This window comes from Psammomys obesus, unplaced genomic scaffold (assembly GCF_907164565.1).
Source record: "Psammomys obesus unplaced genomic scaffold, mPsaObe1.curated_primary_1811, whole genome shotgun sequence".
Lineage (NCBI taxonomy): Eukaryota > Metazoa > Chordata > Mammalia > Rodentia > Muridae > Psammomys > Psammomys obesus.
In genome coordinates this window covers 6763326-6774868 of record NW_026585580.1, presented here as the reverse complement: position 1 = coordinate 6774868, position 11543 = coordinate 6763326, and the positions used below count along the sequence as shown (strand labels likewise).

Sequence of the window (11543 nt, the reverse complement as noted above, 5' to 3'; positions counted from 1 at the left end):
AGTAAAAGTAAAATAGTATTAACTATTAGTTTTTACAGATAAAACCATAATATAATATTACATAGTTCATTGTTATAAAGACATTGAATACAGGAAAATTAGAATTATTTTGTGTTAACATATGTAAATATAAACAACAGAGAGAAGAGCATCTCATGCCTTGATACTCCCAAGAGAGGAGGAGGCAGAAGAGAAGGACTCTGAGATTGGCATCACCCAGAGAGCCAGACCAATGCCAGGCTTTTCAAGCAAGGAGTGCATGTGTGCCTGGGAAAAGGTAGGAGTATGTGCAATAGAGCTTCTCTTAGTTAGTGAGAGAAATTTCAGGTGTCAAAGCGGGTGAAGGACCCGATGCAAGATGACAAGTAAAGAGATGTGTGAATATACTGCGAAGGAGCGTGCCAACAACAAAGACTATCATACCTGGAAGAGTACACTGTTTCCATATTGCTGGTTATGACCCATGCTTTTTAGTGGCCCAGGATCACCATTCATTGGCTTCCTGAAGTGACCAAACCAGACTGAAAGGATTATGCCCTTAATTGGCTTGTGTTAGGCACTTACACATCAGACAAGCAGAATTATCAGGTTGTTGCTCAAGTACATATTCTCAATGAAAATGTAGTATTATCAGAACCAAAAAATCTGAGCACAGGGGCCTTTCCTGAGACTGATAGCCCAACAAGGGCTATGCATGGAGATAACCCAAGACCCCTGTACAGATGTAGCCCATGTGTACAGCCCATCTGATACTAATGTTTAGTATCCAAGTGGGTTCCATAGTAATAGGAACAGGGACTGTCTCTGACATGAACTGATTGGCCTGCTCTTTAATTACTTTCCCCTGAGGGGGAAGCAGCATTACCAGACCACAGAAGAAGACAATGCAGCCATTCCTGATAAGACCTAATTGACTAGGATCAGAAAGATCCTCCCCTATCAGTGGACTTGGGGAGGAACATGCATGCAGAGGGTGGAGGTAGGGAGAGATTGGGACGGGAGGAGTGGGGGCGAATCACAGGGGGTTACAAAGTGAATAAAGTATATTAATAAAGAATTTTTAAAAATGTAGTTTTATGCTTCCCATTGTTACAGTGACAAGGGAAAATTGGTGGCTTTGTTTTTGTAACAAGAAAAATTGAATATGAAATTAAAATTAATCATGAAGAAGTAAAGAGTGCTCCTCCTTTGCCAGAGAATCTTCACATTGTTGCCACAAAAACACCATGTTCTGATATACTGGTTTTTGACTATGCAAATCCCTGCTAAATCAGATACGAGTTTAAAGAATGTAATCCAGATATTAATACGTCCCCCAAAGGAAGGCTATAGTATTTCCTGGAATTCTAATTTGAGTGGACATCTCCTGAGTGTCTTTGATGAGCATACTGTCTTCCTATGTAATATAAATGCAGGACCACGGGAAGGCAAAATTGTGGATGCTAAGGTAATCTTTTCTGGACATTCAGTTGTTGTAGATCATGTAGCTTGGCATATGCTGAATAAGTTCTTGTTTGGATCTGTTGCAGATGGTCAGAAACTTATGATATGGGTCTACAGATCCAACACCACTTCTGAGACCAGCCATTTGCTGGATGTACCCACTTACCCACTCCTGAGGTCAACTGCTTCTCATTCGATTCCTACAGTGAGGTCATTCAAGCAAATAACTCTGCAGATAAGAGTGTAGCATAACCTAGAACTAAAATGCCTTCCCTTCCAATTGCACAAGAATAAACATTTTCAGGTTCACTGGTCTTCACATAATGAAGCTATTCTGGCTTCAAAAAGTACTGATTGCTGTCTGAATGTGTGGGGTTTAAGTAAAATTGGAGAAGAACAACCAGAGGAAGATGCAGGAGATGGGACTCCAGAACTCCTGTTTATGCTTAGAGGACACACTGCCAAGACTTCAGTTTTCACTTAGAACCCCCAGTGACCTTTGGGTCATTTGATCTGTGTCAGAAGATCACATCATGCACATATGTCAGAAGAAAATATTTACGATGATGAAGAGTCAGATGTCTTAACATCGGAACTGGAGGGACAAGGGTCTTAAACCCAAAGCACAGGGTGTTTCTATTGAATGTACTGCTACATGAATGATTGATATATCAAGTAACAATAAGGCCTTGTATAGTAGGAAGTGTAAGTAGTATGGCTTACATGTTCTTTACCCACTGATTTGTACACATTCCAGTGAGCTGTTGTATATTGTATCATATTGTAGCTACTGGGTGGAGGAATGTGCTTACAAAAGGAAATCAATGTTGTCTTAAACATTGCTGGGTATTGCCTTTGATACAATTCTTCTAAGGCCTCTTTTATTTTATTTTTTTTTTAATTTTAAATGCTTGCTGAAGTTCCCAAAAATGCAAGGATAACTTTTACACCCTTTTTCTTCCAACATTTCTCAATTGGCTTTGCGGAAATAAGATTTAAAAACAAACAAATATACACAACAAAATATGTATACCTATGTATGTATTTGTTAAAAAGTGTTCATGTACAGATTGATATAAGCACATACAATTTAAATTTGCATTAATATTAAATAAATGTATGTGAATATATTATGTCGCAAAACCTTTATATATACAGTGAATTCTACCATCAAACACACAAACAGGTTTCCAATTAGTTTTTAATGTCACACTAATAAGAATTTGGAGATTTACTTTCAAGCTACTCAGCGCACATATAATAATAGTGATGTTATTAAAAGATTTGCACACTACAAAGTTGTTACTAATCAAGTAGTTTGTACTTTCAAGATCTTTCTATATTTTTATGTAATTACATAAATTAGCAAGTGAAATAAAATATTTGCTGCTAACACATAATCAGTTTTTTTTTATTTTGATGTTTTTCACAATTTATTCATTATGTATCCAGATTGAAGACCCCTCTCTCAACTCCTCCCAGTCCTACCCTCCCTAACTCTTTCCCTTAATCCCCTTTTTCTAGTCCACTGAAAGGTGGAGTTCATTTCCTTTGCCATCTGCCGGTAGCTTATTAAGTCTCATCAGAACCTCCTTGGATCTTCTTCCTCTGTGGCCTGGTAAGGCTGTATCACCAAGGGCAAGTGATCAAAGAGCAGTTAACCCAAATCATGACAGAGGCAGCCCTTTCTCCCTTTACTCGGGTACCCGTATGGAGACTGAGCTGCTGATAAGCTGTATCTGAGCAGGAGGTCTAGGTCCTCTCCATGCATGGTCCTTGGTTGGTGCATCAGTCTCTGCAGGACCCTTCTTAACTCATTTCACTGCACCTTCAGATAGGCAGGGTCCAATGCACTTTTTACAAGTGCACACCCTTGGAGGAGGCTTTATCCCAGATATGCAGGGGTGGTTTAATATACAGAAATCCATCAATGTAATCAATATAACAATCAATATAACCAAACTGAAAGAAAAATGCCATATTCTCATCACCTTAGATACTGAAATCTAAGACTCATTCATGTTTAAAGTCCTGGAGACATCAGGGACACAAGGCACATACCTAAAGATAGTAAAGGCAATGTACAACAAGCCTATAACCAACATCAAACTAAATGGAAATAAACTTAAATTAATCCCACTGAAATCAGAGACAAGGCAAGGCTGTCCACTCTCTCCATAGCTCATCAACATAGTTCTTGAAGTCCTTGATAGAGCAATAAGGCAATTAAAGGAGATCAAGAGGATTCAACTGGAAAGGAAGAAGTCAACGTATCTCTATTTTCAGATGATATGATAGTATACATGAGCTACCCAAAAAAATCTACCAGGGAACTCCTACAGCTGATAAACACCTTAAGCAAAGTGGCTGGATATAAAATTAACTCAAAAAAAAAAAATAAGAAGCCCTCCTGTATATGAAAAACAAATGGGCTGAGAAAGGAATTAGGAAAACAACACCCTTCACAATAGCCACTAATAATATAAAGTACCTTGGTGTGATACTAACTAGCAAGGAAAAACCTGTTTGAAAAAATCTTCAGGTCTCTGAAGAAATAAATAGAAGAAGATATCAGAAGATGCAAAGATCTCCCATGCTCATGGCTTAGCAGGATAAACATAGTAAAAATGGCCATCTTACCAAAAGCAATCTAGAGACTCAATGCAATTCCCATCAAATTACTAACACAATTCTGTTTTTATTATTATTAATTTTTTTTATTTTTTAAATTAATTACAGTGTATTCACTTTGTATCCCAGCTGTAGCCCCTTCCTCATTCCCTTGCAATAACATAATTCTTTACAGATTTTGAAAGAAAAATTCTCAACTTCATATGGAATAACAAGAAACCCAGAATAGCTAAAACTTTCCTCTACAATAAAAGATCTTCTGGAGGTATCTCCATCCCTGATCTCAAGCTGTACCACAGGGCAACAGTAATAAAAACTGCATGGTACTGACAAAAAAACAGACTGGTGGATCAATGGACTAAAAAATAATCACACATACCTTTGGACACCTGAATTTTGACAAAGATGCCAAAACCATACAATGAAAAAAAAATAGCTTCTTCAACAAATGGTGGCGGTCTAACTGGAAGTGCACATGTAGAAAAATGCAAAAAAACCCATATCTATCACCCTGCACAAAATTAACTTCCAAGTGGATCAAAGATTTCAACATAAAACCAGACACGCTAAGTCTGTAGGAACAAAAAGTGAGGAAGAGCCTCAAACTCATTGGCATAGGAGACAATTTCCTAAACAGAACAGAACAGCTCAGGCTCTAAAATCTACAAGTAATAAATGGGACCCCGTGAAACCAAAAAACTTCTACAAAGCAAAGGACACCATTAGCAGAAATAATCCTTTTTTATGATTCACCATTTGGGAGGAGAAGAGGGAGAGAGGGTGAGTTTGGGAGGGGTTGAGAGAGGGAGCTACAGCTGGGATACAAAGTGAATAAAGTATAATAAATAGATTTATTTAAAAAATAAAATAAAATATGCTCTTTGGAAAGGGTCTAAATTGTACCAAGCTTTTGGATTTGTTCTTTGACAGGGCCTCAATTAAAAGCTCTAAAGTTATGTCCTACAGATGAACGTGGTTACTGTAACACATATTTTAGTGGTGAGGTGTGATAGTAGAGTCTGGAGAAACACATCGTTATTATTACCTGAAGCAAGCTAGCTGGCACAGGAGCACAGGAAAGCCCTTCCCCACCTAGATTCCACACAACAATTGACCATGCCTAAAACCATTTCTGGAGAAAGACTGGAAGCCCTCCCCTCCTCACCTAGCTTAATCTAAGGAGGCTGAATTCAAGGCACAGAATAGTTCTTTTAATAGTGTGAGGTTTTGCAAATTTTCCCTTGCACATGCTTGTGTTTTCTAGAATATTTTATTTCTTGCATAAAAATGTGAATCTGCTTAAGCCCAGTTTTGCTGTGATTCTTATTTCATGCTACTTTATTGCTAGGAATGCTGCCCAGAACTGAGTCTCATTTCTCACACAGTTGGCTTCTAACAGCATTCCTGCTGCAGTCCTGACAAGTACTCGGGTAACAGAGATGAGTATCATCAATTCAGAAAGTTTCACACCTTTAGAGATCACTAACAAGGAACATTTTGGTTTTGAGAGGGGAATCTTATTTCAAATATTGGGGCCCTTATACATGACAGCATTCAGATGAATCGATTCTCCCCAGCTTTCCCTGTTCTGTTCTTTTTCCCTCTTCCTCCAGCCTGAGAGTTCTGTATAGCTTTATACCAAGTCAGGTTACATTCATTTCACTTTTTAAAAAAGATAATCCAGAAGATCAATTAACTTGGTTATTTGGAACCTTCCCCCTTCTCAGCCCACCTACTTACCTTATAACTGTGTTTAGATACTTAGAGCAAATTTAAACACCTTCAATGTCCTGATAATTAAACCATGCTTTATGAAAACTCAAAGATTTCAGAAATTTTGTGATTTCATCAAATAGTCTGCTTTGACCTTTAGAATCAGCTGTTGTTAGGAAATATTTTGTATCTGTACAAAAGGAATAATATCTTTTTCTATATTTTGCCTTTTCAAATATATTTCAGACTTCTTTCATAGATTTTACAGCTTACTGTTGTTTTATTCTTTTCCCAAATTGTCCTGTGAAATGGAAAATCTATATTGAACACCTTTTGTGACACATTAATAGTAAATTTAGAGAAAACGAAAGCATACTATTATACAAGGAACCTTTTGTTCCATCTCTTGCTAATAGTTGTATTTTTTCCTTTTATTCCTCCCCTGAAGAGATCAATTTTTACCTATTTAATGAGTCCAGCTTTTAGCAATGCGATCTCAAGCACCTCCTTGTTCTGGCCTGAATGCTAAAGGCATGACTGGTCATTCAACAAACTGCTGCCATGCCAACCAACTAGCAGAGCCATTTTCAACAGATGCATTTCTCCTGCTGATTTCAATTTTTAAAAAATATTCACTCCACAAAGTGTGCAATTAAAAAGCAATCTGACAATTAAGGATTATAATCCTTTGCCTCTCCAAACTTCTCTGTAAAGAAATGAACAAAAATTTTTCTGCCTTAATATTTATAATTTAGAAGCCTTTAGTGTTATGTAATTGTTCCTGGGAGGTACATTGTGGGAGCTGTTTACACGAGATGAATGGAACCATGAATTTCTAAGTGCATGCTCCATTACACACATAGTATATTGCTTCTTAATTTACATCTTGCTTTAGGCTATGAAGAAGATTATTCTGGCAATTTTTGAAGAGTTGTTCCCAAATCTGTAGACTTGTTTCCCAAGGCTTCTTTTTATGCTGTGATTTGAAAGCCATTTGGTAGTAGAAATTCTATCATGCATTTGTCAGATAAATTTGCCACTTATCTTTGGCTTATGGCAATGCAGTGGTTTGAGAAGACAGTGTGGATCTATGACTTACTTTAATGGGACAGGAATATGTACAGCCAGAAGAAAAATTATATGATTACTTTTCTTTAGTGAGCAATCCTGTAAAGACATTATCAAAAATTTTCTTTTAAACAGCATAGTCAAAAAGAGAAAGAAAATAATGTGAGAAATCAGACTAAAGTTTTTTTGTTTTTGTTTTTGTTTTTTTTTTTTGTTTTTTGTTTTTTGTTTTTGTAACTTCTTGACTCTTCTCAACAGTATGTGAAAATCCTTACTTTTTCTTGCCTGCTTAAGTGGTACCTAGCTAAGAATATCATTATCTAGAAAGATAAGAAGTCTCTCTCAATCCCTAGAAACAAACAGCGCAACATATAGTAAAACAGTATTAAGTGTGTCCATGTTAAGTCTCATTACTAAATTTCTCTTTGTTAAACAATTTAAATTGTCAATAGTTTTCATTATTTTAAAGAGAATCTCAATATTTTTTATACCTATCGTATAAGAATGTATAAAAAATGCTTGCGTTGCTCAAAATGCAGACATTCTCTCAAATGGACTACATGTGGCAATGACACTACGCAGACTAAGAAAGAAGATTTGTTTTAATTCGTTGTAAGTTTTCTGAGAGGTTTTAAGCTGTCTGAGGAAAAAAAAAATGTTACCACTGGTGGACAAAAGAAACTCAAAAATTTTGGACCAAGAATTTTTTTCTGTAACATTTTACAAAGCATGAGTTAAAAATATATATGTATATGGAAAAAGATACTTTTTATTTCTTCCAGAACAACTTAGTTGAAGTTGAGTGAGTGAATATACGTACATGAGTGCAAGTGTCTACAGAGGCTGCAGGCACTGTGTCATCCTGGAGGTGCAGGGAGAGGCAGGTGTGAGCTGCTGAAGGCAGGTTCTGTGAACGAAACTTGGGTTCCTTGAAAGAACAGTGCAGAGATTGTTTCTTAACAAGAGGCTCATCCCTCCAAGCCACAGATACTTGGTTTAGGATCTTGAAATGAACAATACACACACACACACACACACACACACACACACACACACACAGAGTGTAGCACTGAAATATAAGGAAAAATAGTCTACAGAATACAATGCCACGTACCAGCCAAAGAGCTAATGACTCTCATTGTGATTTTTGTATAACCTCACTCATGAGCTTTATGTTTCCCCAGCTTTAGTCTGGATTTTATGTAAATCATCAAGGCCAGCAACAATAATGCTCAGTTGACATGTAACCATATTCTCTAGTTTGCTAAAATCATGGACACTATGTAATGAGAAGGTCTGCATTCAATATCCTCACTTGCTGGCTCCTGGGGAGAGATTAAACTACCTTCTCTACCTGGCACCAAAATACATGGAAAGGAAATGTTAAGCACCTATCACTGTTTATCTAGGAATGAGAACAAACATTTTTGTCCACTCAACATCTTTTTTATGGAGGGACACACATAACATTATTATGATCACACAAGCACTTTCTTTCTTGTTTGAATACACATGGCAGGAAAGTGCACATAAATCACCTATGTTGAGCATTTCATGGAGATTTCTAGATGTAGTCAAGTGGAGTTTGTGGCTGGTTTTTAATTGTCTGATACTGACTGTAGAAAGTGAGGAGTCTCACTGTGGTTTGTTTTGTTTTCTTTTTTACACATATTTGCCACTTTGAACACAGCTATCTACTCCCCTTTATTTTCATTTTCTTGTTCTCCAACAAATTTTGCATGTGAGAAGAGAAACAATGCATCTCTGTCTGAATCTGTCTTCATTTTGTTTAACATGATGATCTTCATTTATTCTCCTGGAAATGGTGCTGTTTTTTTTTTATTACAGATGAATAAAATTCAATTGTTTATGTACATATTTTCTTTATCTAGTCATCCATGAATAAGATTACTTAGATACTAATTGTGTGTTTTCATGTTCATCCAAGAGAAAAGTTACAAAGATTAATAAAATATTGCCATAACCATAACTAGAACGATACTGACAACATTTGTTTCTTTAAGGAGTCACCTATCAGTGGACTAGGGAAGGGGCATAACAGGGAGAAGCTGGGAGGAGCTGGGAGTGTATGAGGAAGGGGGTATAGCTGGGATGCAAAGTAAATAGATTGTAATAAATAGAGAGAGATAAATTTAAAAGAAGTCTGTGCTAAAGTATCTTCTGTCTGAGAGAGCCCAGAGGAGGTGAGCTGGGTGCATGACTGAAGCCCCATTGTCCCAGACGCTGAGGAGGCCTTTGTGACACCAGAATAACCTTTTGCTCTGAGAACTTTCTGCCTGCTCCATATCTGTCTGGCTCGCCTGAGTCACAGACAGGGAGCCCAGATCACATGAGCTGGGCCCAGACTTAAGGTCCTTTGCCCTCGATTTGGGAAAGACCTGTGTGGTGCTGGACTAGCTCTCAGGCTTCATGAACTTTCCACCTGATCTTCATCTCTTTGTCCTACCTGAAACACAGAGAGTGAACCCAGCAGAGGAACCAACAGTCTGGCCAACACAGAACCTACCATATAGGGCCTCAGAAAGACTCTACCCAGTAAGATATCGAAACAGTTGCTGAGACTCACAGCCACACTTTGGGCAGAGTGCAGAGAATCTTATAAAAGAAGGATATAGAAAGACCTGCAGAAGACAAGAGGTCCACATGGAGAGCAACAGAACCAAAAAAATCAAGGAACATTCATGGATATAACTTAGATTCTTTTTTTTTTTTTTCCAGAGCTGAGGACCGAACCCAGGGCCTTGCGCTTGCTAGGCAAGCGCTCTACCACTGAGCTAAATCCCCAACCCCATGGGTATAACTTAGAACCCCTGCTCAGATGTACCCCATGGCAGCTCAGTCTCCAAGTGGGTTCCCTAATAATGGGAAAAGGGACTGTCTCTGTCATGAACTCAGTGGCTGGCTCTTTGATCACCTTTCCCTGAGGATGGTGGACAGCCTTACCAGGCCACAGAGGAAAACAATGCAGTCAGTCCTGATAAGACCTGATAGGCTAGGGTTAGATGGGAGGGGTGGAGGACCTCCACTATCAGTGGACTTGGGGAAGGGCATGGAAGGAGACTAGGGAGAGAGGGTGGGATTGGAAGGAGGTGAGAGAGGAGGCTACAGTTGGGACACAAAGTGAGTAAATAGTAATAAAAAAAAAAAAAGAGTCAACCAGCTGGCTAGAGGCAAGTGTAAGAACACAAGCAACATAACTCAGGGCCATATGACACCAACGGAATACAGCTGCCCTTCCACAGCAAGCCCTGAAGATAGATCATCTCCGAAGTGCAAGAACAGGATTTCAGATCTGAAGTTATGAAAATGATAGAGGCATTAAAGAAAGAAAATAACACTCTCAAAATAACGAAGGAAAATGCATTCAAACAGATGAAATAATTAATTAAATAATTTCCTTGAAATTAAAAAAAAATACAGGAAACTACAATAAAACAAGAGAAGGAAATGAATAAAACCATTCAAAACCTAAAAGTGGAGCTAGAAGCAATAAAGAAAACACAATATGAGTCAATCCTGGAGATGGAAAACCTAAGGAAGAGGACAGGAACTACAGACACAATCATCAACAAAAGAATGTAAGACAGAAGAGGTAGAAGATGCAATTGAAGAAATTGATACATCAGTCAAAGAAAATATTAAATCTAAAAATTTTCTGACAGAGAACATTCAAGAAACCTGGGACACTGTGAAAAGAGCAAACATAAGAACAATAGGGATAGAAGAAGGCTCTCTGCTCCAAGGCCCCAGAAATATTTTCAACAAAATCATGGAAAAAATTTTCACTAGCCTAAAGGAAGAGATGCTTTTACACAAGCAAGAAGCTTACAGAACACCAAATAGCTTGCACGTAAAAAAAAAAAAAAAAAAAAAAAATCAACCTATCACATAATAGTGAAAACACTAAATGTATAGAAGAAAGAGTAAACGAGAGAAAAAGGCAAAGTCACACATATTATAATTACACCTGACTATTATAAATATTATAAATAAATCTATTATAATTTCACCTGACTTCTCATCACAAACTCTAAAAGACAGAAGGGCTGGACTAAGAGACCACAGATATTATCCTGGACTACTATGCAAAGCAAAATTTTAATCACCATAGAGGAATAAAACAAGATATCCCAAGATAAAAATAAATACAAACAGTATACCTATCCACAAATCCAGCACTACAAAATATACTAGAAAGAAAACTCCAACTCAAGGAGGCCAATTATATCCAGGAAAACATGGGTAATAAATAACCCCATATCAGCTAAAATAAAAAAATGAATCACACATACACACCCAGAAACACACACACACATACACACACACACACACACTCATACACACACACACACACACACACACACACCAACACACCACCACCACCACTACCACCACTATTGCTACCACTAACATCAAAATAACAGGAAGTAACAACCACTAATCATTAATATCTTTCAACATAAGTGGCATTAATTTTCTAATAAAAACACACAGGTTAATAAATGGATATGTAAACATCACTCATCATTCTAGTGCATACAAGATATTCACCTTAACAATGAAAATAGATATTAACTCAGAGGAAAGGGAAATAAAAAGGTGTTCCGAGTAAACAGACCCAGGGAGCAAGCTGGAGAAGTCATTCTAGTATAAAAAAAAAAAAAAAA

General features: G+C 37.4%; 1 pseudogene; it reads left to right on the top strand.

Annotated features, from left to right (window-relative positions):
* Window positions 1-358: 358 nt before the first annotated feature.
* On the top strand, window positions 359-2059 carry LOC129677672 (histone-binding protein RBBP7-like; annotated as a pseudogene).
* Window positions 2060-11543: the final 9484 nt, after the last annotated feature.